Source organism: Balaenoptera acutorostrata, chromosome 18, assembly GCF_949987535.1.
Source record: "Balaenoptera acutorostrata chromosome 18, mBalAcu1.1, whole genome shotgun sequence".
Classification (NCBI taxonomy): domain Eukaryota; kingdom Metazoa; phylum Chordata; class Mammalia; order Artiodactyla; family Balaenopteridae; genus Balaenoptera; species Balaenoptera acutorostrata.
Genome location: NC_080081.1, coordinates 57,590,835 through 57,617,770, shown reverse-complemented (window position 1 = coordinate 57,617,770; position 26,936 = coordinate 57,590,835). Strand labels below are relative to the sequence as shown.

General features: G+C 38.5%; 1 protein-coding gene across 7 annotated transcripts in view; it reads left to right on the top strand.

Annotated features, from left to right (window-relative positions):
- ENOX1 (ecto-NOX disulfide-thiol exchanger 1) overlaps positions 1 to 26,936 on the top strand; it is a 614,655-nt gene that overhangs the window by 277,062 nt on the left and 310,657 nt on the right. The gene's annotated exons all lie outside the window — the stretch shown is intronic.

The window sequence follows — 26,936 nt, the reverse complement described above, 5'->3', positions numbered from 1 at the left end:
CCATTTATTCTGAGATTCTTTAATACTAAATGTTTTTAGTAACAAAATATCCCTTCTTCTTTTATGGCATGATGGTAATTGTATATAGTAGTTTTTTTTAATGGCGTGAAATCCACAAATCTGCATACTAAAGCACTAAAAGCCCAGTGGCTCTACCTGAAAAGAAAGCATGAGGCAAACAGTGGAACTCTGCTCTCCAGGCCTCCCTGCGCCCCACTTCTGGGTGCCCGGTGAGTTCCACAGAACACCATTTGAGAACCACTGAGGTGGTGGAAAGTGCACCAGACAAGGAGTTGGCAGACCTTGATTTTAATCTTATCTCCATCATTAATTAGCTATGTGACTTCAGCAAATCAATTCATTTCTCTAGGCTTGTATCATCTTCTAGGATTCTGTGTGCTTAGGGATAAATTTCTATTTTTTGAAATAAGGGAATTATTAAAATGGATTAGGGGTTATTTTCCTTCATTATGAGTAATTCATCAACTCTACCTCATTTGTATGAAACGCTAATACAATTTTTTATTAAGCCCAGTACACAGAAAGCTCATTAAGCTAACACTGGCTTATCCAGAGTGGTGGTGAACTCAAAGCAATTGCTATTCCCTAGTAATCTAGATCTCTGTGGTTTAGTAGTAAAATATTGAATTATCTGAATCTCATTAATACAAGACTCATTTTTTTTCAATTTCCCTATTTTTAAATAGAGTTTCTCCTCCTAATTCAAGAACTTTGATGTATATGCCAATGAGCATCAGCCTCTGACTTCTCAGAAGGTGGCCTCACCTTGATAACCACAAGCCCTCACAAATGTTCTGGTCCACAAATAAACTGTCCGATACTTAGGATTTGATTCTATTCGTGGTGCTGTACTAATCAGTCTCCATGGTTTCTTATAAATACTTAAATGCCACATCAGCTTAAAAATTCATACTTCATTTGGGGGCAACTCTCTTGCCTCGTAGCACTAATTTTTCCGTGTATTCGACAAGCACGTAATGAGCTTGCTCTATCTGCCGAACTGAGCTAGGCCTTGAGGACATAGTCCCAGACCTCAGGGAGCTCCTAGTCCAGCAGAGGAGCTAGTCTTACAAATAAATGATTAAAATACAGTAGAAGTACAGTATTGGACAATTTATATTTTCAGTCTTTAAGCTCAAACTTCTATTCATGTTTGTCCAAAGCAATGGCCTTTTAGGGCCAAGTATCTTTGGGTGTAGGCTGGGACTTTAGGTCAGAGAGGTCCTAGGTTCACTGACCACCCCCCCTTGATAAAGAATATATTCCTTATTAGTAGGCAGATACGTTTTTTCTGTTGTTGTCTTTTTGTTTTTGTTTTGTTTCCCAAACCAGCATGTGATTAGTGCAGTGCTGCAGGCTGTGGGGTCAGAGGTGGTATCTATGGTGGATGGTAAGATTGGGGGACACACACACGTGTTCAGTAACGTAATTGAATTGAGTTGAATCTGTTGCAATTTGATATGAATTAATATGCATCTCAGTTGCTCTGACAATACCTCTTGAGGAAACTTTTGCACAAAGATTCCTAACCAAAAGGCACTACATGGTTATTTGCATACTTGGAACTAGCACCCAGGCTTTTCATATTCTCCACCCATGCTCTCTTTAGGCCCTCAAGTCTTTCATATACTATGAAAAGGAAGTTAAGATTTGGCAAGAATTTCCGACTTGGGTAGGAGAGCGAGTTTTGTCGTGTATTGCCTAGAATTACTAATTTCAATCTTAAATTTAATGAAAGAATGTTAAAATGAATGGATATTCTACTTGGTCATGTTTTCTATAATCTACTTTTAAACTCTTCAGTGTAGACGCAATGGTGTGTGTGTGTGTTGTATGTGAATTAATCTACATCACAATGATGGAAAACTAATATGAAGTTCCTAATTGAGAATATTCAGTTCAGGGCTTTTGCTAGTATTTGAAAGATTCATGAGATGGTTACGATAAATGTTTCGGTAATCTTTGCATCTGATCAACAAGGAGGATTTAGAATTTCTCCCCCAGTGGTGAAATTAAGGGGTTCAAGATTTGTGGACGAACAAGATGTTAGAATCTAGTGAACCAAATATGGGAAAGCCAGTCACCTGCTGAACATGACCATAGGTTTATAGATCAGCACCGTCTTGTATGCAAAACTGTCCTTAACTAACTAAAAGAGTTAGCTGAATGTTGTATTAGAATATCATGATATCTGCCTGCACTGAACTTTTGACCCAAAATGATGTTGGAACACCAAAAAGAACAGAAAGAGGGATTTCTCATGGAACCTACTACATACCTGTTGTTGTGCCTGCTTGCTAATAGATGTTCGCATATGTGGCCGAGTTTTGTAGCCAGGCTGTGGGAGAGGAGACAGTCTCACCTGTCAAAGGAAATCGAATATCCATGAATGATCAAACTGGCTTGGATCAGTTCTCACAACTCACTTCCTGAGAATGAACTGAAAGAAGGAGGCAGGGCATTTAAAGGAGAGGAAACCTTATTGATATGGTTGATGAGTTCTTCCTAGTGAGGAATGCATTCTTTAGATTGGTTTTATTTGGGGGCTGCTCTCTTTGATCGGCCATCAGGGCTCCCTGACTTGTTTCATAGGCTCCATTTCGAAGGAAAATAATAGTGCATTCTTTGACTATGGGGCAGAGCAGAGATAATTGGCCCACACTAGGGCCTATCAGGCCTACAACAAAGGCAGAGGGCACTAACTCCTGAACTTTTTGTTCAAAGACGTTGACTGGACTTTATTTCCTAAAGTAATAGGATTCATAGAACTGTATGTTTCACATGAAACTTGTAGGGACTTGAAGACTTGAGGGCATTTCCCTTAAATTACCAGGCCTAAAAGCTTCATAAATATGTTTTCCGCCATAAAATGTAATTGTGAGGTACAGTGTATAGTCTGTTTTATCTGAAACACATTGTTTATTCGTGTGGCAATCTGAGCTCTCCATCACTGAATTAGCATAATGGCTTTAGCCTGTTTTCGTCTTAGGGTATTGTTTAGAAGGAAAAATTAATACGGTCTGTTTCTACTAATCACAAATTCCATTTTGTATTTCTTTGATATAGTTTCTTTGATGTGAGGGAAAAGACTAAATCTCTTTTAAAGGAAGAAAAATGTCAGCGAGTCTGTTTAGCATGTATGCAATCTCAAGAATTTAGTAAACCGTGTAAGATTGGGAAGTTAATATTCTGTGTTTGGGGCCGCTTTGCTTGTTTGAGGAATTTAATTACAACTTGGGTGGCTTTCTAGGCATGTAGGCTATTCTGACCCCAAGACTGTAGAACGTTTTGCAACTATCCTGTTTGATGTCCTAGGCCACTGAGAGACAAGTTAGACAGAACACCAACTAGACTTTTCTAGAAGCAGGAGCCAAGGAACCAATCCCTCCCCATTGTTCTCTATGTTCTTCTTGTGCGAAAGAATTTTGTTTTCCCTAGGTGGCTTCAGTGGTCATTGCCGAGCTGGGAAACTTGATCCTTCAGTAGCCAGGAGAGCAGAGAGCTCTCAAAATTTCTTGCTTCTTCCAGCTGGAGAGGAAAGGACCAAATTCACAAGCCAAGCTTCACTTCCCCCACCTGCTTACACATTTACAGCACCGAAGACAGCGTGCGCTAATGTGTACAGGCGTGTCCCTGAAAACCAGTTTTATTCGCATTTTCATAGGTCCATAGAAGATTTCCCACTGACTTAAATGATAATTTCAGAGATTATTTTATCGGAAATTTGGATTGATCTCCAATTGGCAGTGGCTTTAACTTTCTGTTCTCCAGGCTTGCTGTCCAGAAATTAATGGTATGTAAATGAGTACAGGGGTTTAGAAACCTTTGGTAAATTCTATCATAAAGCGAATAACCATTCCTTACTTTGCATACAACCACTCTTCTATGCCACAAGCATCTCTGGAGCTCCTACTCACCACCAGACACCTGCGGCAGAAAATAAATAAGGCTTAATGTCCGCCCCGAGGGGGTTTAGAGTCTCCGGTGGAAGATGGGAGTAGATCTGTGGGTGTCGCTCAGTGCAGTAGTGCCGTGAGGCCAGTGTGCTCTGGGCCCTGGAAGGGAAGCAGAGGGGACTCTCACTCATCCTGGACATCCAGGGATGGTGTCCAGGTTTTGTCGGATGAGAAGGCATTAGCCGTGTGAAGAGGGGGCTGGGGGCGTACCGGGCATGCTGGCGGAGGGAACCGAGCACGTGGAGGCATGGGGCGTGGAGTAGGGGGACGTCCTGGAGCAACCCTAAGCTGATTACTCCTTTAAGCTCAAATCGAAGGTGTTGTGAGCAGTGCTCCCCCAGCACTGTCAGGGCGATTGCAAATCTTGGTTTTGAAGCTGCAGGTCTAGCCTAGTGCAATGGTTGACACACGGACTCAAGCCAGACAGCCTGGACTCACGTCTTCAGTGTGATTTGAGGCCAGTCCCTTTAGCCTCTCTGTGCATGTGTTTCCTCATCTGTAACACGAGTATTATGATAATATCGTCTCCTACGTGAGATTGTGGTGAGAATTTAATCAAGTAACAGGGCCTAGCATGTAGTAAATAGCAATACTATGTAAGTATTTGTTAAGTAAAATATGTGAGACTGGGAGGGTCAGGGCAGTGACTTGTTCATATAAGATGCTCAAATGATGAATAAAAAATTCCCAGAAATGTTCCTAATGACAAGCTGACAAACCCTCCAGAAAGTTTAGAGATGGAAGAAAAGACTTAGAGCAGCAGTCCACCAACCCTACTGCGAGGAAGAATTACCCAGGGAGCTTGTTAAAATGCAGACTCTTGGCCCCACCCTCCAGAGAATCTAATTCCTAGCTCTTGGCTGGGATCCAGAAGCATGCATTTAAAAAATCACCCGCAATTATCAGTGCTTTTCATGCACACAGTCCCAGAATCCTTTTTAGACATTGCCTAAGCCTTTTCCCTTTTGGAGCAAGTGACCTGTAGGCACTCAGAAGACCTGTGTTCTGGTCCCAGCTCTGCCAATTCCTGGTTGTGTGACCTTGGACATGTGGATTAAAGCTGTGAACATCCGTGCATTTGTCTGTGAATACTGGCATGGCTCTGCTATGAAAATGAAACGAGTATCTGAAAGGCATCAGTGAACCGATGACCATTGTGAAGTGGTCTCGTTACTGGAAGGGAGGGGGCCTCAACCCACAGTTGGGCAGGCAGGAAGCCTCAGCCCTGATGACAAGGTTATTTTAGGATTGGGGAGGGTGAGGGTGATGGATGCTGGACCTCTGGCCATGTTTTTCTGTGGAATCCACCTATACTTTCTGTTGTGTGATTATCTACCTAATATTCCAGCGCTCAGCAGACATAGATAAAGGGAGTTACTACTTTATAAGGTAAACAGTCCCATTATTAGACAGCTCTGGTTATAAGAAAGTTCTACAGATTAAGCCAAAGTAGGCCTACCATTTGATATGCTAGATTTCAGCGTATCATTTTAGACAACTGAATGTGGAAGGGTTAATTAGAACAGGCTGTTTGAATTGCATGGGGCCAGAACCCAGAACTTGGGTGGGGAGAACACAGAGGAGGGTTGGCTGGAAGATACTGTTCAGTGTTCCCTCCCAGCTATTGCAGTTAATACTCCCTCTCAACCAACGCGTTTGGCTGCAGCCACAAGTCCACATGCCAAAGTGAAGAGAGAAGAGAGAATTTAGGAAAAAACGAAAGGATGGGAGAGATATTTTTTAATTTATTAAGATAAAAACATATTTGGTATTAGATATAAACATGTTCCTGAAATATAGTTGCTTCTGGTTTAGGAATTTAGCAGCTACCCATAGGGACTTACTGTGATTCAACTAACTAGTTAGGACTAAAAAAAAAAAAAAAATCTCAATTGGAAATTTAGGACGTATAAAACCGGTCTGAATTTTATTTTATTCCACTTTAATTTTAATAGAATCCAACAAGAAAAAGAGCTGAAATCCAAAATTACCTCTTTGTCTTTAGAGGTGAATATGAAATAGATATTTTTGCTCTATTTAACATATAAGAATAAAAGCTAATTATTACTGCTCCTCTCCCTGCCTGCTAAGAGAGAAATATATGCACATACAAATGTGTACATAAATGTGTCTGTATGTAAACAGGCATTGCATTAATGTATGCATTTCATGGTTAAAGATTTTGATGTATTCTAGGAAAACAATTGTTTATATAATAAATTAATGCAAAATACTTGTGTTGAGATCCTTATTTTTCTTTGAAAACTATTGTTTTGCAAACTATGTGATCAACAGCTAAGGGAGAACTTTTACTTGAAGTTGAACTGTTACTTGTTGAAGTTTACTTGAAGGAGTACTTGTGATTTTTCTCCTTTTTTATATATTGATTTTAAATGTATTCATTACTTTTGTGTTACTTTTTTCTCATTATAAGTCTCACAAAGGAAACATAAATCACACTTGGAGATGTGGTCATGATACTCGACCTGTCATTTAAAAGCTCCCCCAAATTTCCTGAACGAGTAGATGAATAGTTGCTCATGTTTAGTTATAGACAGTTCACTGGGTTGCAAGGGGAGGTTTGTGTTAAGAATAATGGAATAATACTTTTCTTGTTTATTATTACTTCAGGGTTACCCTGAAGTATCTTTAGAGTTACCCTGTCCAGTGTTGGTTAAAACAATAAATAATCAGAGAAGGGCAAAAAGAGGAATAGTCCCAAACTGTGCCCATCTCTCTAGTCTTATTTCTTGCCACTTCTCTGCTTGCTCTCTACACACCAGCCCTTCCTTCTTTGAGGGTTTTTTTTTTGTTTTTTTTTTTTAATGCTTCACACCCTCCATTGTGCTGTTCCGTCTAGTCCCTAAGTCCCTTCATTTTTTTCAGACCTAGTACTACTTATTCTTAAGGCCTCAGGATAAATGCTATTTCTTTAGGAATCCTTTATGACCTTTCTCTCTATTTCCTATCTAGCCTGCTCTTCTTTCTTTATCCTAGGACTTAGCACAAATTATAATTATTATTCCTTTTACTGTGAGTCTTCCAAGCTATACTGTAAATTCCATAATGTCAGGAACTCTGTCTTTTTCATCGTTATATCTCTGGCAGCCAGCACAATGCTTGACACATCTTAGATACTTGACTAATATTTGTTAGAAAAATGGATAGATGGATGGATGACTAGATGGATGTATGGATGGGTGGATGGGTGAATGGAAGAATATGATGCTCACCTAAAAGGGTAGGTTCTGACCTCATGAGTCAGAATCTTAGTAATAGCAATTTGAGCCAGGAAATTTGTACTTCTTAGGTTCTTAGGTGCTTAGGTTCATTGACTGATTTATTTGACTGCCATGCAAAAATGCAAGTGACAGGCAGTGAGGAAAGTATGAACATCAAAATATGAAAGCTGATAATATCACAGTTATTTCCTTGGCCAAAAATGGGAGGGGAAGCACACTGGTTTTGAAAGCTCTCTAAAAATTTAACATACAACTTTTTTTGTAAATGGTTTTCTTTATTATATAGTATGTTAGACATTTCTAGAACAGTGCTGGCAAATCTTTCAGTCAATTACATGCTCACTGGCAAAGTATTTCAAAATATTTTGGTAAACTTTAGAGCTACGTGCCATTCAGCAACTCACATGACATTTCCATGTCAGTTTGTTGCTTTTCTGTTGCATTTTGTTCACTCATCACTTGAGTGCCTCTTGCCAGCTTTTGTTCTCAGGATGGAATAGGTTTGAATCTGGTAATGAAACTGTGCAAAATGGTACAAGTGCCTCAAACAGCATGTGTAATTACAAGTGTATAGCACAGTCAGAAGGAAAGCAAGTTAGAATTAGCTTTCAGGGCTCTTTCATTCAGGAAGAATTATTATTTTTTAATGGTAAAGTTCTTTTCTTATTGTTCTAAAATATGCATAACATACAAGCTATTATTTTTTATTTTATTTTATTTATTTACTTTTGTACAGCAGGTTCTTATTAATTATCTATTTTATACATATTAGTATATATACATCAATCCCAATCTCCCAGTTTATCCCACCACCACTGCCCCCTCTCCCCGCTTTTGCCCCTTGGTGTCCATATGTTTGTTCCCTACATCTGTATCTCTGTTTCTGCCTTGCAGACTGGTTCATCTATACCATTTTTCTGGATTCCACATATATGCGATAATATTTGTTTTTCTCGTCCTGACTTACTTCACTCTGTACGTCAGTCTCTAGGTCCATCCACGTCTCTACAAATGACCCAATTGCGTTCCTTTCTATGGCTGAGTAATACTCCATTGTATATATGTACCACATCTTCTTTATCCATTTGCCTGTCAATGGGCATTTAGGTTGCTTCCATGACCTGGCTGTTGTAAACAGTGCTGCAGTGAACATTGGGGTGCATGTGTCTTTTTGAATTATGGTTTTCTCTGGTTATATGCCCAGTAGTGGGATTGCCGGGTCATATGGTAATTCTTTTTTTTTTAACATCTGTATTGGAGTATAATTGCTTTACAAAGTTGTGTTAGCATCTGCTGTATAACAAAATGAATCAGCTATATGTAAACATATATCCCCATATCCCCTCCCTCTTGCATCTCCCTCCCACCCTCCCTATCCCACCCCTCTAGATGGACACAAAGCACCGAGCTGATCTCCCTGGGCTATGTGGCTGTTTCCCACTAGCTATCTATTTTGCATTTGGTAGTGTATATATGTAAATGCTACTCTCTCACTTCTTCCCAGCTTACCCTTCCCCCTCCCTGTGTCCTCAAGTCCATTCTCTATATCTGCGTCTTTATTCCTGTCCTGCCCTTAGGTTCTTCAGAACCACTGGTTTTTTTTTGTTTTGTTTTTTTCAGTTCCATATATGTGTGTTAGCATACGGTATTTGTTTTTCTCTTTCTGACTTACTTCATTCTGTATGACAGACTCTAGGTTCACCCACCTCACTACAGTAACTCAATTTCACTTCTTTTTATGGCTGAGTAATATTCCATTGTATATATGTGCCACATCTTCTTTATGAATTCATCTGTTGATGGATATTTAGGTTGCTTCCATGTCCTGGCTATTGTAAATAGTGCTGCAGTGAACATTGTGGTACATGACTCTTTTTGAATTATGGTTTCCTCAGGGTATATGCTCAGTAGTGGGATTGCTGGGTCATATGGTAGTCCTATTTTTAGTTTTTTAAGGAACCTTCGTACTGTTCTCCATAGTGGCTGTATCAATTTACATTCCCACCAACAGTGCAAGAGGGTTCCCTTTTCTCCACACCCTCTCCAGCATTTATTATTTGTAGATTTTTTGATGATAGCCATTCTGACTGGCGTGAGGTGATACCTCATTGTAGTTTTGATTTGCATTTCTCTAATAATAAGTGATGTTGAGCAGCTTTTCATGTGCTTCTTGGCCATCTGTATGTCTTTGGAGAAATGTCTATTGAGGTCTTCTGCCCATTTTTGGATTGGGTTGTTTGTTTTTTTGATATTGAGCTGCATGAGCTGCTTCTATATTTTGGAGATTAATCCTTTGTCAGTTGCTTCGTTTACGAATATTTTCTCCCATTCTGAGGGTTGTCTTTTTGTCTTGTTTATGGTTTCCTTTGCTGTGCAAAAGCTTTAAAGTTTCATTAGTTCCCATTTGTTTATTTTTGTTTTTATTTCCATTACTCTAGGAGGTGTATCAAAAAAGATCTTGCTGTGATTTATGTCAAAGAGTGTTCTTCCTATGTTTTCCTCTAAGAGTTTTATAGTGTCTGGTCTTACATTTAGGTCTCTAATCCATTTTGAGTTTATTTTTGTGTATGGTGTTAAGGAGCGTTCTAATTTCATTCTTTTACATGTAGCTGTCCAGTTTTCCCAGCACCACTTATTGAAGAGACTGTCTTTTCTCCATTGTATATGCTTGCCTCCTTTATCAAAAATAAGGCAACCATAAGTGCATGGGTTTATCTCTGGGCTTTCTATCCTCCATTGATCTATATTTCTGTTTTTGTGCCAGTACCATATTGCCTTGATTACTGTAGCTTTGTAGTATAGTCTGAAGTCAGGGAGTCTGATTCCTCCAGCTCCGTTTTTTTCCCTCAAGATTGCTTTGGCTATTTGGGGTCTTTTGTGTCTCCATACAAATTTTAAGATTTTTTCTTCTTGTTCTGTGAAAAATGCCATTGGTAATTTGATAAGGATTGCAATGAATCTGTAGATTGCTTTGGGTAGTATAGTCATTTTCAAAATATTGATTCTTCCAATCCAAGAACATGGTATATCTCTCCATCTGTTGGTATCATCTTTAATTTCTTTCATCAGTGTCTTATAGTTTTCTGCATACAGGTCTTTTGTCTCCCTAGGTAGGTTTATTCCTAGGTATTTTATTCGTTTTGTTGCAGTGGTAAATGGGAGTGTTTCCATAATTTCTCTTTCAGATTTTTCATCATCAGTGTATAGGAATGCAAGAGATTTCTGTGCATTAATTTTGTATCCTGCAACTTTACCAAATACATTGATTAGCTCTAGTAGTTTTCTGGTGACATCTTTAGGATTCTCTATGTATAGTATCATGTCATCTGCAAACATGGACAGTTTTACTTCTTCTTTTCCAATTTGTATTCCTTTTATTTCTTTTTCTTCTCTGATTGCTGTGGCTAGGACTTCCAAAATTATGTTGAATAATAGTGGTGAGAGTGGGCAACCTTGTCTTGTTCCTGATCTTAGAGGAAATGCTTTCAGTTTTTCACCATTGGGAATGATGTTTGCTGTGGGTTTGTCATTTATGGCCTTTATTATGTTGAGGTAGGTTCCCTCTCTTCCCACTTTCTGGAGAGTTTTTATCATAAATCGGTGTTGAATTTTGTCAAAAGTGTTTTCTGCATCTATTGAGATGATCATATGGTTTTTATTCTTCAATTTGTTAATATGGTGTATTGCATTGATTGATTTGCGTATATTGAAGAACCCTTGCATCCCTGGGATAAATCCCACTTGATAATGGTGTATGATCCTTTTAATATGTTGTCGGATTCTGTTTGCTAGTATTTTGTTGAGGATTTTTGCATCTATATTCATCAGTGATATTGGTCTGTAATTTTCTTTTTCTGTACTATCTTTATCTGGTTTTGGTATCAGAGTGATGGTTGCCTCATAGAATGAGTTTTGGAGTGTTCCTTGCTCTGCAGTTTTCTGGAAGAGTTTGAAAAGGATGGGTGTTAGCTCTTCTCTAAATGTTTGATAGACTTCACCTGTGAAGCAATCTGGTCCTGGACTTTTGTCTGTTGGAAGATTTTTAATCACAGTTTCAATTTCATTATTGTAATTGGTCTGTTCATATTTTCTGTTTCTTCCTGGTTCAGTCTTGGAGGAATATACCTTTCTAAGAATTTGTCCATTTCTTCCAGGTTGTTCATTTTATTGTCATAGAGTTGCTTGCAGTAGTCTCTTAGGATGCTTTGTATTTCTGCAGTGTCTGTTGTAACTTCTCCTTTTTCATTTCTAATTTTATTGATTTGAGTTCTCACCCTCTTTTTCTTGATGAGTTTGGCTAATGGTTTATCATTTTTGTTTATCTTCTCAAAGAGCCAGCTTTTAGTTTTATTGATCTTTGCTGTTGTTTTCTTTGTTTCTATTTCATTTATTTCTGCTCTGATCTTTATGATTTCTTTCCTTCTGCTAACTTTGGGTTTTGTGTGTTCTTCTTTTTCTAGTTCCTTTAGGTGTAAGGTTAGATTGTTTGAGATTTTTCTTGTTTCTTGATGTAGGCTTGTATAGCTATAAACTTCCCTCTTAGAACTGCTTTTGCTGCATCCCACAGGTTTTGGATCGTCGTGTTTTCATTGTCATTTGTCTCTAGGTATTTTTTGATTTCCTCTTTGATTTCTTCAGTGATTTCTTGGTTATTTAGCAATGTATTGTTTAGCCTCCATGTATTTGTGTTTTTTACATTTTTTTCCCTGTAATTGATTTCTAATCTCATAGCACTGTGGTCAGAAAAGTTGCTTGATATGATGTTAATTTTCTTAAATTTACTGAGGCTTGATTTGTGACCCAAGATGTGATCTATCCTGAGAATGTTCTGTGCACACTTGAGAAAAAAGTGTAATCTGCTGTTTTTGGATGGAATGTCCTATAAATATCAATTAAATCTATCTGGTCTGTTGTGTCATTTGAAGCTTCTGTTTCCTTATTTATTTTCATTTTGGATGATCTGTCCATTGGTGTAAGTGAGGTGTTAAAGTCCCCCACTATTATTGTGTTACTGTCGATTTCCTCTTTTATAGCTGTTAGCAGTTGCCTTAGGTATTGAGGTGCTCCTATGTTGGGTGCATATATATTTATAATTGTTATATCTTCTTCTTGGATTGATCCCTTGATCATTATGTAGTGTCCTTCCTTGTCTCTTGTAACATTCTTTATTTTAAAGTCTATTTTATCTGATATGAGTATAGCTACTCCAGCTTTCTTTTGATTTCCACTTGCATGGAATATCTTTTTCCATTCCCTCACTTTCAGTCTCTATGTGTCCCTAGCTCTGATGTGGGTCTCTTGTAGACAGCATATAGATGGGTCTTGTTTTCGTATCCATTCAGCCAGTCTATGTGTTTTGGTTGGAGCATTTAATCCATTCACGTTTAAGGTAATTATTGATACGTATGTTTCTGTGACCATTTTCTTAATTGTTTTGGGTTTGTTTTTGTAGGTCCTTTTCTTCTCTTCTGTTTTCCACTTAGAGAAGTTCCTTTAGCATTTGTTGTAGAGCTGGTTTTGTGGTGCTGAATTCTCTTAGCTTTTGCTTGTCTGTAAAGCTTTTGATTTCTCCATCGAATCTGAATGAGATCCTTGCCAGGTAGAGTAATCTTGGTTGTAGGTTCTTCCCTTTCATCACTTCGTCATACCAGTCCTTTCTTGCTTGTAGAGTTTCTGCTGAGAAATCAGCTGTTAACCTTATGGGAGTTCCCTTGTATGTTATCTGTCATTTTTCCCTTGCTGCTTTCAATAATTTTTCTTTGTCTTTAATTTTTACCAGTTTGATTACTATGTGTCTCGGCGTGTTTCTCCTTGGGTTTATCCTGTATGGGACTCTCTGCGCTTCCTGGACTTGGGTGACTATTTCCTTTCCCGTGTTAGGGAAGTTTTCGACTGTAATCTCTTCAAATATTTTCTCAGGTCCTTTCTCTCTCTCTTCTCCTTCTGAGACCCCTATAATGCAAATGTTGTTGTGTTTAATGTTGTCCCAGAGGTCTCTTAGGCTGTCTTCATTTCTTTTCATTCTTTTTTCTTTATTCTGTTCCACAGCAGTGAATTCCACCATTCTGTCTTCCAGGTCACTTATCCGTTCTTCTGCCTCAGTTATTCTGCTATTGATTCTTTCTAGTGTAGTTTTCGCTTCAGTTATTGTATTGTTCATCTCTGTTTGTTTGTTCTTTAATTCTTCTAGGTCTTTGTTAAACATTTCGTGCATGTTCTCAATCTTTGCCTCCATTCTTTTTCCGAGGTCCTGGATCATCTTCACTATCATTATTCTGAATTCTTTTTCTGGAAGGTTGCCTATCTCCACTTCATTTAGTTGTTTTTCTGGGGTTTTATCTTGTTCCTTCATCTGGTACATAGCTGTCTGCCTTTTCATCTTGTCTATCTTTCTGTGAATGTGGTTTTTGTTCCACAGGCTGCAGGATTGTAGTTCTTCTTGCTTCTGCTGTCTGCCCTCTGGTGGCTGAGGCTATCTAAGAGGCTTGTGCAAGTTTCCTGATGGGAGGGACTGGTGGTGGGTAGAGCTGGGTGTTGCTCTGGTGGGCAGAGCTCAGTAATACTTTAATCCACTTGTCTGCTGACAGGTGGGGCTGGGTTCCCTCCCTGTTGGTTGTTTAGCCTGAGGCGACCCAACCCTGGAGCCTACGCGAGCTCTTTGGTGGGGCTAATGGCAGACTCTGGGAGGGCTCACACCAAGGAATACTTCCCAGAACTTCTGCTGCCAGTGTCCTTGTCCTCATGGTGAGACACAGCCACCCCCCGCCTCTGCAGGAGAGCCTCCAACACTAGCAGGTAGGTCTGGTTCAGTCTCCTATGGGTCACTGCTCCTTCCCCCGGGACCCAATGTGCACACTACTTTGTGTGTGCCCTCCAAGAGTGGAGTCTCTGTTTCCCCCAGTCCTGTGGAAGTCCTGTAATCAAATCCCACTAGCCTGCAAAGTCTGATTCTTTAGGAATTCCTCCTCCCGTTGCCAGACCCCCAGGTTGGGAAGCCTGACGTGGGGCTCAGAACCTTCACTCCAGTGGGTGGACTTCTGTGGTATAAGTGTTCTCCATTTTGTGAGTCACCCACCCAGCAGTTATGGGATTTGATTTTATTGTGATTGCACCCCTCCTACCGTCTCATTGTGGCTTCTTCTTTGTCTTTGGATGTGGGGTATCTTTTTTGCTGAGTTCCGGTGTCTTCCTGTTTATGATTGTTCAGCAGTTAGTTGCTAGAAAGATTTTTAAGTAACTGTTTGCAGTGGTTTAAATCTGAATAGCCATCTTTGCACCTCCTAGTAATAGAAAAGCTCAACCTGATCTTATAAAAGTACAAATAAATAAATAAATCACACTCACACACACACACACACAGTTCTAAGCTTTACACTAGGGTACTAGCATGGTCACCCATGGGAAGGAAATTTCTGGGGATCTCTTAGAACAAACCTGCAAGATTATTATAGTTTGAAGCAGCAGTTGCTGGTGACAATTTTTTCCCCTACAAGGAGATGAAATGATGCAGACCAATGGTCTGACATTTCCCAAAGCACTATAAAAGAATAAATAAGAATCAGTGAAATGGCATATTGCTTTATGCTTTATTTTGGAAATTTTAGAATTTCTTTGGCAAACTACTTTTTTTCCCCCCAAGAGAACCCCTTGACCTAATTTTAGTAAGTTCTAACTGAAAGGTCTTGCTCACAGCACAGAGTGTGGTTCAGAAGTGGCGTGTTGTTTTGTTTGGGATTTTTCCTTTTAAGTCTCTGGAAAAATTCAGGTCAATCTGATATGTTTGCATTGAAGTAAAGTGACATCTGGATTTCAGTACTAATGGAGTGAAGAGTCAATATAAATGTAACTGCACAAACTCCATCATGTGTACAATAATCATAAACTAAGCTCTTCTGAATGAAATTGCTGTCAGAAAATGTGTCAGCTTACCAACACTAAGAACATTCCTAAAGCAAATCTCAATAAAAATTAAAATAGTTTTATGTATAAAGAAGCTTGTCTTGTCCACATCATTTTAAAAGGCCTTCATGAAAGAGAAAACACATTCAGCCATGTGCTTTGAAAAACATGGACAGGGTGAACAGAGACCCTGAAGCTGCCTCCATGATTAAATGCCTCAGCTAATATCCATGTTTTATCCAAAACATATACCTTACTAAGCTGTAGTTCCACTGGGCTCTTTAAGGAGCTAAGTATGTGGAATAGGGCATCAAGTTGAATATTCAGAGGAATTCAGGAATATAAACTCTATCCTTGTATGGCACTGGTAAAAAATTTTTTAAAAATCACAGTATGGACATGACCTAATTTCCTCATATTTTTTCCGCTTCCCTGTAGTATTGGGTTGGCCCAAAAGTTCGTTCGGGTTTTTCATGCTATGGAAAAACCCAAACGAACTTTTGGGCCAACCCAATAATAGGAATAGTAGCATCAGCACCAGCAACACTACTTAATGCTTTCTGTGTGCCAGGCCCTTTTTCAATGAGTTATGTAAAGTAACCCATTTAATTCTCACAACAGCCATGTAAGTTAGGTACTATCATCTCCCAACTGACAGATGAGCCAACAAAGTATAAACAGGTGAAATAACTCACTCAAGGTCATACAGCCAGTAAGTCAGTTGCAGAGGTGGAATTTGAACCCAGGCAGCCTGGTTCCAGAGTTTATACTCCAAACAACTGCATGATTCTGTCTCTCACCTCTGTAGGTGCTGCATATATTTTTATAGCCCAGTATTAGAGTTCAAAGTGCAGGGAATGGCTTTGTCAGAGTCCTTAGGAGCTGTCCCCAACAGGGGATTGGATTATGCAGAATAGCACCAGCCATCACTGGCATCTTAGAGTGTTTGAGAATTTGCAAAGCACTTTCACCTCGACTTGCTCCTTTGCTCTGTAAATACAATAAAATTCGAAGGTTGTTATTAATGCACAGAATTTACAAAATACCTGTTATATGTCAGATTCTCTTCCAGAAGATGGGATACCATAGTAAATGAGACATGGAACTCACTCTCCTGGAACTTATCTACTTAAAAGGACTGCGTAGTAATTATAATGTTAGTAACAACCATTGCTACATGTGAATGCTTCAGAAAGGCAGTGCAGGCAGGCAGGGCGGCAACATCTTGTTCTTTCCTGATTCTAGAAGGCTTGTGAAAATTCACATGCCATGATCTCAAGGCTCTTTAAGCTCTGATTTCATTCATAGGGAGGGGATCTTATAACATTTATATATTATTTACTTTTTTGGTTGTTATTCCATTGCAAAAACATTTTGGTGACTTCCCTCTTCTCTAGATGTATATGTATATGTATACACAGACACACACGCACACACACAGATAAACTCTTCCCATAAAGACTTCCAATGGATATCTGAAGTCCATTACTACTTGTCAACCTTTCCGAGCCCTAATTTTTGCTAAAAAAGAATATACATGTAGTAGGACTCTCCAACCCTGAGAACATATGTCTGGAAACTTAGCAGCAGCTGGAAAATTCTCATTCAGGAAGGGGGAAAAAAAGCGCCTGCATATTTTTTTTCTTTAGGAAAAGCAAGCCAGCATTCATTTTTAAAGCTCCTACAAGATGGGAATTATTTAAAGTCTGCTGTTGAATTCCAGATGTTTGCCTGTATCAAATGATATTGGAAAAATTCTTTATTTGAAATGTTTGGACATGGAGGAAGGAATAGTAGGAAATTTGAAGATGAATGAGAATACCATCCACAGACTCTACAGTCTTTCGTATTTTGACATTTGTCTCCTTTTAAAGTTTTTCACTTCATTTTTACTTTTTCCAAATCTATATCACAGAGTAGTTTATTATATCCAGAAAATTCAAATTCATGCCACATCAGGTACATCCCAAATTTCAAGTGGCATAAATTCTGTGGCGTTCTACTATGCCTAAAGTCTTTTGAGCTTTATCATGTTTGATAGTGGAGGTATTGTCACCTAGAAATGAAAGTCAGGGATGTAGTTCACAAACCCTGATTCTGATGGACACTGTCATTTCATATATTGGCAGTCACAGAGGGAATAAATGACAGACTCAGGGTATTTCAGGATGGCTCCAGTTTAAGGAGTTTTTCATTGTTGTGTTAGTGAGTGAGAGACCAAGGTGCCCCTTTTTCTCTGATATGTGTCAGATGCCATCATGAAGAGTCACGAAGGACAGGCATTTACCCACCTCATATATTTTTCATAAATATTTTAACCACAGTTTTTTAATTTCATCAACACCTAATGTCCCTAAAGTAGGCTATTTTGTCATGTATTCTGAAATATTTCTGTGATATGGCCTGCCATAAGATAGGATTTATAGAAGACATTTCTATTTGAGACTTTAAAATGTACTATTTTAATTTCTAAAATACCGTTATTTAAATGCTAAGGGCTACACTATGAAGCATAGTCTAATGGGATGATTTCCAGATAGATTTTTTTAAATGTTAATAAATATTTCACATTCAAAATGTTTAATATTTCAAAAATATTTATTTTTATCAATAAAATGCATATATATATACATATACATATATATATATACTTTTAAAAATTGAAAGATACAGTAGGCCTATAATGAAATGGACCCCACCCCCAACACAGAGAAAAGCTTATAATTCTTTTGTATGTTTCTCTGTTTATACTTTTGCTGCTGTAGCTCTAAATATATTTGTGATATTGGCTGTATCGTGTGTGTGTTTGTGTACGTGTATAATCACCATTTGTTGATTTGTCAAATTTAGATATTAATATATTGACTTACTATTATGATAAATAAGGATCTAGATTATTTGTACTACTACTGTCTCACTCTCAATATACTACCATTTTTAGTTCTTCTTTTGTTACCTACATATTTTTAAATAATATATTTATTCCTATATTTCTATCTTATTAACTACAGGCAGTATCAAATGATTTCTTACCTTACGAGATGAGATTATTACTCTTTCCGTAACTTCTCCCTTTAATATTTTCTAGTTTTGCTCACTTGTGCTTTTAATTTTACACTACTAAGGTTGATATCATTTATATTCTCTTTTTAATCCTATTAAGACTTTAACTTTTTGTCAGTAGATTGACTCTAAAGGTTAAAAACCTCAACAAAAAATTATTATGAGTATGTAAGCATTATTATTCACTGCTGACTGAAGTAGTATACTGTGATTACATTGCCTTATTTTTTGTAGCTATTTGTTTTTCCTAGAGTTTCTCATTGTTTTTATTTTTCTTTCCATAATCTGTCTTTATGGCATCCTTAAGTACTTTCAGCTTCTTTGCAATACTCCCTTTTCCTAGATACTTCCTGCTGTCCCAAACTGGAGCAACTGTTGTCTAGGCATCTTGTCTTGCATTAGTCTTCCTGGGATCCATGTCTTCATCTTTCTCACTTTAATCCCATGTACTGCTGAAGTGTACATACCCTCTACATTTTCTACTTAGTCTGTAAGGAAGACTAGTCTCTTCTCTCCCATTTATTTATTTATTTATTCAATCATTTATTTATAGGATTCTGAACTCATACTATTCTTTTTTTCTTTGGGTTATATGGTCTGGTACTATAATTATTTGTTTTGTTTCTCAAATTTTTCCAGTTTTGGCCGTTGGAAGTTCTTTCAGGTTGGCTTCTATGCCTTTTGACATGCCCAATATTAGTTTCTTGTTACTATCATTATTTTTTTAACACTCCATGCTTCCTGGCACTATATAAGGTGCTCCAAACTCATCCACAGTAGATGTTTAAACTAACCCCCAGAGTGGAAAAATCAGTAATCTCATAAATATTTATTTAATGTTAAATGAGTGTGCTAGTTGCTATGGGGAACAATGAAGCTTAAGGTATAATTTCTGCCTTCAAGAATTCTATAATCTATTTTCAGAGGTATAATGAAAAATACAAGGCAGTACAAGATTAAATTAGTAAGGACTGGAGAAGCTCACAGAATAGGAAAAAAATAACATTAATCTGAATATATCAAGAAAGGAAACCTAGAGAGATGGATCTAGTTTAGTCAAGTGAAGTGGAAGGGAAAAAAATAAGTGCAGGAACTGTTATTTTAGGGTGTGAGAAGTAGTAAGAGACAAAATCATCTCAGATGAATTGACAAAATTTCTTGTTTAGTAAGACAAAGATCAACTAAAACTGTTACAAGAAGAAGTAGAAAATAGGACTAGCTCTGTATTTGTTGAATTAATTGATTGACTTGAACATTCCCACAGCAACAATCAAAAAAAAAGAAAAAACCCTCCAGATCCAGATGGTATTACTAGTGAATTCCTTCAAATATTTGAGGAAGAAATAATATTAATCTTAGGTAAATACAGAAAATAGAGTAGTACACTTCCTAAGTCATTTTCTGAGATCTGTACTACTTTAATACCAAGTTCTGATAAGGACACTATTAAAAAAATACACACTGATATCTGTCATGACCATGGACACAAAAATATTTAACCCACAAATTAGGAATAGAATGCAGTGATATATAAAAAGAATGATAGTTGCAGGATACAGAATTAATATTACATAGTCACTGTGTTGTGCAAAGGAAGCCAGACAAAAAATAACTTAGAATGTATGATTCTATATATATGAAGTTCAAGTATAGGCAAAGACATCAATGGTGATAGAAACCAGAACTCCCCTTTTGGAAGGGCTTGACTGGAAAGGAACTTTCTGGAGTGATGAAAGTGCTCTTTATCTTAACTATTGTGTTGGTTACATTTGACAGAGCTCACTGAAATGTACACTTAAAAAATCTGTGTATTTTACTGTATGTAAATTACATCCCATTTGAAAAAAATTGAGGACATAGTCTTTGATATTCCGTACTGATCTCTGGGGATTTATCAGACCTTGAGTTTTCAATATTTATAATCATAGGAAGGAATGTGACTTTTCTAAATCTTAAAGCAGCTTTGATTATTGCTTTCTACTCTCCTGGGCATGGAGACACACAGCAGTTTCCCCCCTTGAACTTCCACATTCTGTCAGTGTTCTTACAATTTTCACCAAACCCAGGCTTAAAATATTCTTATAATCTTTGACGGTTTCTTCTCTGTTATCATGAATTCCATCTAATTCACGGAATTTCCTCTATTCTCTGCTTTTTCTTCCATCTGGGCCTTCCTTTATATTTTCACGCCTATCTCTCTAATTCACTCTGTTAGCAATAGTCCTCTCCTTTTTTTTCTTATTCTGAACACTGATGCCACATTTATTTTCAAAAGCGCACTCCTAGTCAAAATCCACCTGAAACAAAAACACTTCCAATAGCTCTAAGCCAGTCAACAAAATTTCAAATGTGTTATTCTGGAATTCACACTCTAGTCTTATTCTCCAGCTCCATAAAATCTCCACTCCAGTCTCCAAATGTGTCTCAGTTCTCCTCATCTCTACTTTTTTGCTCACTAGTAAAGGGATATATGTGTCACCTTAAAAATTTCACACTGATTTGTACCTCTTGTGAAGGTACCTATGCTTGTAGACAGTAAGAATCTTAGTTGGGGAATTGTTCCATTGTTTTCTGTTTTGTTTAGTATTTGTTTTTTTGTTTTTATTTATTTTTTGGTTATAGGAAGACACTGCTGCTAAAGCTTTATCACTGACTAGTTTATTTAACAAATATGTTTTGGGCACCTGCCATATACCAGGCACAATACTGGGAGCTGTAGGTTTGGTTGCAAGCATGGTGAATATGGTGCCTACCTTGACAGAGCTTGAAGGCCCTAATTAGAGAGGAATTTAAAAGGTAATAGTGCTTTGGAGGGGGAGGAGTCTCATAGTAGCTAGGTATTGCTGCTTAACAGATTACCCTGAAACTTAGCAGATTCCCCAGAGAAACAGAAGAGGGTGTTTGGGTGTGTGTGTGTGTGTGTGTGTAGTGTATATATCTATACACGCAAATATATATATACACAAATATAGAGAGATATACAGGTATATATCTTTACCCATCTATTTTATAGAGAACTTTATTTCAAAGAATTAGCTCACGTGATTATGGAGGCTGGCAAGTCCAAAATCTGCAGGGCAGGCTGGAGAGCCAAGAAAGAGTTATGTTTCAGCTCAAGTCCAAAGGCAGTGTGCAGGCATAATACCTCTTTCTTGGGAGATCTCAGCTTGTTTTCTTTTAAGACCCTCATCTGACTGGATGAGACCCACCAGTATTACACAGGATAATGTGCTTTACTCAGTGTCTACTGATTTAAATCTGAATTTCATCTAAAAAATCCTTTCACAGCAACATCTGACTGGTGTCTCACCAAATATCTGGGTACCGTGGCCTAGCCAAATTGACACGTAATATTAACCATCACAGTCAGGAATCTGGCCATGGCTTAGAGGGGTCCTTCCAGCTCATGGTCTCTCACAAGGCTTCAATCAAGGTGTTGGCCAGACTCACAGTTATTACACCTGGGGCTGGATCTGCAGTTCACCCTGCTCAACTGGAGCAGGGTCCATTTCCAAGTTCCCTCAGTGACTGTTGGCAGGGCTCAGTTCCTGACAGGTGGGTGGACTGAGGGCCTCAGTCCCTTGCCAAATGGCCCTCTCCATAGAGCACTTCACAACATGGCAGCTGGCATCATTAGAGTCAGGGCAAGAGAGAGGTCACTTCCCATCCCTTCTGTCATACTCTGTTCATCAGAAGACACTAGGTCTAGCCCACGCTCAAGGTGGGGAAGGAGAGGGGATTACACAAGGGTGTGAATACTAGTACAGAGTCAATCAAGAGAATCAGTGGAAGATCCTTTCTAGTTTGAAATGTTTTAACTCTATGATGAGAAACTAGAGAAGGGATGGAATATTGTTATGGCCTAGGAAGATTCACTGAAAAGGTGAGGCTTCCCCCACATGCCCCAGAGCAACTAAGCCCGCGCGCCACAACTGCTGAGCCTGCGCTCTAGAGCCCGTGAGCCACAACTACTGAAGCCCGTGTGCCTAGAGCCGGTGCTCCGCAACAAGAGAAGCCACCGCAGTGAGAAGCCCATGCGCGACAACAAAGACCCAATGCAGCCAAAAATAAATAAATAAATAAATTTATTAAAAAAAAAAGGTGAGGCTTCCATGTGCTGTGCTAGGTGGGTTCATACACCTAGAGGAGGAGGAAACACAGCAGCAGTTCCTGACAAGTGATGTACATCTGAATCACCTGTGGAGCATTTTAAAAATGCATATAGTGAGGATTTTCCTCTGGTGATTCCAATTTAGTTGACCTGGGTAATTACGATGTATCCCTAGTTGAGATTCACTATAATATAATGAGCAAACTATTTCTAATTGACCCAAGGGTTTGGGTCATAAATAGTCTGTTTTAAGGTTAGAGAGGATGGTGGGAACAGATATTCCTAATGAGGATGTAGATCTGATCCTTAAGAAAGTAGGGAGCCGTGGTAAGTTCTTGAGTAGTGGATGAGTATAATTTGAGTTACATTTTAAAAAATATTTCATTTATGCATTCATTCTTTCATGTTTTTTATTCTGATATTTACTTCTCACCACCATAGACCAGTCAAAGAAGATGCCAGATCTTTTGACTGTTTGTAGGATGAGCTACAAGAAGGAACACCAGCAAAAAGCATATGGTAGTGCATGAAATGTGATGTCATGAGATGGATGAATGGGAAGAGGAGTTGATAGGATTTCCTAATTCAGTGGAAGGGATAAAGAAGGGTGAGAAAGGAATGATGACACCATGTCTTTTGCAAGGTCCTTCTCTTTAAGCAGACCTCCCAGGGCTGGGAAGCAGAGAAGGGGTTAGAGAATTCAAGTCACTGTGTGCATTTAGCTCTACTGTTCAGTACAATATCCTATGGGTCTGACAAAGACAAGTAGCTTGGCTCAGTAAGCCCTTGAAAAAGGGATTTAGTCAGAGGCATTATATTTTAAATCCATAAATGATGAGATTCCTGCCAAGCTTCTTTTGAATTAAATGAAGTCCAGAATATGGGGGAAATAGGAATGCTCATTAATGCGATAAGACAGCATTTCTACGTGAATGATACAAAATCAAATAGAGTCTTTGTTTTCATTGCTTCTAGAGAATCAAAGCCAGAATCCTTTTGTGGCTCTGTGCTTATAACAATATAGTGCATCTTTTCATCATACTTTCCGGGATAAAACGGCATATAGTTTCTCTGCGCAGTGACAGGCATGTTTCCTTGAACAATACCCTGTAAAGGTCACATTGGAGATTTGAGTCACAAGCCCTGTGACTTAAATTTGAGGCTAAGTTTAAAAATGGTGTGCCCAGAGCTTGCCAATTCCATTAAAAAGCCCTGGTGTCATTTTGGATTACAGTTGAATAGAACAGGACCCAGTGGGATAGTGTATCTTTCTTGGTAGCAATACATAGATTTTCTTCTTTGTATCGTTCCCAGGCCATGTCGTATGGTAGATATCTACTTTCACACCAAATCCTGGAAAATAATGTCTAATTTCATGGACCTATTTTTTTTCTAATGTAGCTCATTTTCTAGCTTTTCAATTATCATTAGAGGATTTCTGTGAAAGCATAATTATTTGTGTGTGTTGAGTTATGGTTGATCTTGAATGCCACCTTCCTTACTGAAGCCTTCCTGATTCCCCTCATCCCTGAGAAAGAGGATCGCCAGCCCTTTCAGAGTTTCAGAGCACGTTTTCCCTCACTGACATCATCATGCTCTGTTACATAACAGCACTACTCCTCCGTCCTAACAATTGATGAGTTCTTACCATGCACCCCTTATTGTGCCAAGCAGTGTGTATAGGTTATCTTACTTAATGCTCACAGCAGCCTACGTGGGAAGTATATCATTTCTGCATTTTGCAGATGAGGAAGCCAAGGTTAAAGAGTTTAAATACCTTGCCCAAGATCATACAGCTTGTAAGTGATGAAGCAAGAACAACCCCACGCAGTCTGGTCCAGACCCCATTCTTTCAAACACATATTAGTACCACCTTCTCATAATTTTTGATGTCCAAGTTGCATCCGCTTCCAAAGCAGTAACATGCTTGAGGGAAAGGCTATCTTGCTTTTTTCAGTATTCCTGGAATTTTCTGACATATTGACTGACTCAGAAGTATGCACTATGATATTTGTCTTTCTCTGTCTGGCTTAGAGAAAGACAAATATCATATGATATCACCTATATGTGGAATCTACAAAAAGGATACAAATGAACTTATTTTTAGAACAGAAATAGACTCACAGACATAGAAAACAAATTTATGGTTACCAAAGAGGAAAGGGGGAGAGGGATAAATTAGGTGCTTAGGTTTAAAATACATACACTACTATATATAAAATAGATAACTAACAAGGACCCACTGTATAGCACAGGGAACTATGCTCAATATCTTGTAAAAACCTATAATGGAAGAGAATGTAAAAAAGAATATTATATTTATATACATATATGTATAATTGAATCATGTTGCTATACATCTGAAACTAACACATTGTAAATCAACTATATTTCAATAAAAATTTAACAAATAAAAGAAGTATGCATAAAAGAAGTGTGCAGTAAATAGTGGTTGAGTGAATGTTTGGAAATTGCCGTCAAGGTTTTATGGGAAACAGGGTCTACACATTTAGGCATACCACCTGAAACTTTGTTTTTAAGGGATGTGAGAAGATCAGAAAGCTAGTATGTGAGATTTTAAGAAGAGTTTCTCTTCACTTTATATTCCCGTCATTTAGGTTAGATTCCATGGTCCAGATATTTTCATTCCCTGTTCTTTGTCAAGCTCTTCTTCCTTCTTTTATGTAAAGATAAACTGGCTCTGTTTGGCTCTGTTCTCTTTTTTTTTCCCCCATGTAATAATCCTAGGCTCCAGTTCTGCAGAGCTCTGAAAACTCTATCAATTGTTCTTCCTTGTTTCTTTATTCATGCCTTAAGCTTTAGTTGCCTAAATTAAAATAAAAATTTTAAAAAGTTACATGTGACCTTCCTGCTTTATCCTTCTCTAGCCTTTCCGAGGAGCTTCCCAAGTACAGTGTGGTTATGACCTAGAAGTTCCAAGGCTCATACAGAAGGCTATGGCATTAAAAGCTGGCACTTTGAGGGGAATTTTGAAGTGATTGATTGGTGGGCAGTGACCCTGAAACATACTGTAAGAGTGGGTGCTGGGACAGCTGGTGGAGAGTAAACTGTTGGCAATGGAACAACCCAAAACATGTAGATTTTTGACTAAAAATAAGAACGGAAATCTAGATGGAGCCCTGCCGAGACTTGTCAGCCTCCCCTTAGCTGTTAAGATGGATATAGCTGCGAGGAGATGCAGTCCTATCACTCAGGGACATCCACAGAAGAGGCAGGCTCTATTCCTGGTTGCATCAGGGATGCAATTCCCCTTAGGGAAAGGTGATGTGCTCTTTCACTGGGACGATGAAGGCACTGTGGGTCACATGGAGGCATCAGAGGAAGATGGGACGTTTGCAGTGCTATCTCCTTTATGACACACAGCACACAAACCTGCCCGGCAACCCATGGGCACCACTGGGTTTCCAAAGAGCTCTCTTTGCATAAGGAGGAAGGTGGGAGAGGAAGTGCACTGCTTAAAGTTGGCTGTCTGTATTTCTGTGGGGCCTGACTCAATAAGACAATGTCTGATATAAAACTAAAGCAAATGAGGAGAGGAATTTTCTTGATCAATTTAGTAGTATGTGAGTTACTTTAGTATATTGCAGCATTACCTGTTCTCTTGTCAATAATATTTCTGTTTATGAAATATTTTTCTTTTTTTATTGAAGTGTACTTGATTTACAATGATGTGTTAGTTTCTGGTGTTGAGCAAAGTGATTCAGTTGTATATATACTTCTTCAGATTCTTTTCCATTATAGGTTATTACAAGATATTGAATATAGTTCCCTGTGCTATAGTGTAGGTCCTTGTTGTTTATCTTTTTTTTAATATATATATAAAGTCCTTCTATCAGTTATTTATTTATTTATTTATTTATGGCTGTGTTGGGTCTTCGTTTCTGTGCAAGGGCCTTCTCTAGCTGCAGCAAGCGGGGGCCACTCTTCATCGCGGTGCGCGGGCCTCTCACTGTCGCGGCCTCTCTTGTTGCGGAGCACAGGCTCCAGACGCGCAGGCTCGGCAACTGTGGCTCATGGGCCCAGCCGCTCCGCGGCATGTGGGATCCTCCCAGACCAGGGCTGGAACCCGCGTCCCCTGCATTAGCAGGCAGATTCTCAACCACTGCGCCACCAGGGAAGCCCTGTTTATCTATTTTATGTATAGTAGTGTGTATCTGTTGATCCCATACTCCTAATTTATCCCTCCCCCCTTCCCCCTTTGGTAACCATAGGTTTGTTTCCTATGTCTGTGAGTCTATTTCTGTTTTGTAAATAAGTTCTTTTGTATCATTTTTTTTAGATTCCACATATAAGTGATATCATATGATAGTTGTCTTTCTCTGTCTGACTGACTTCACTTTGTATGATAATTTCTAGGTCCATCCATGTTGCTGCAAATGGCATTATTTCATTCTTTTTTATGGCTGAGTAGTATTCCTACTGTATATATGTGCCACATCTTTTTATCCATTTATCTGTCCAAGGACACTTAGGTTGCTTCCATATCCTGGCTATTGTAAGTAGTGCTGCTATGAACATAGGGGGTGCATGTATCTTTTTGAATTAGAGTTTTCTTATTTTCTGGATACATGCCCAGGAGTGGGATTGCTGGATCATATGGTAACTCTATTTGTAGTTTTTGAA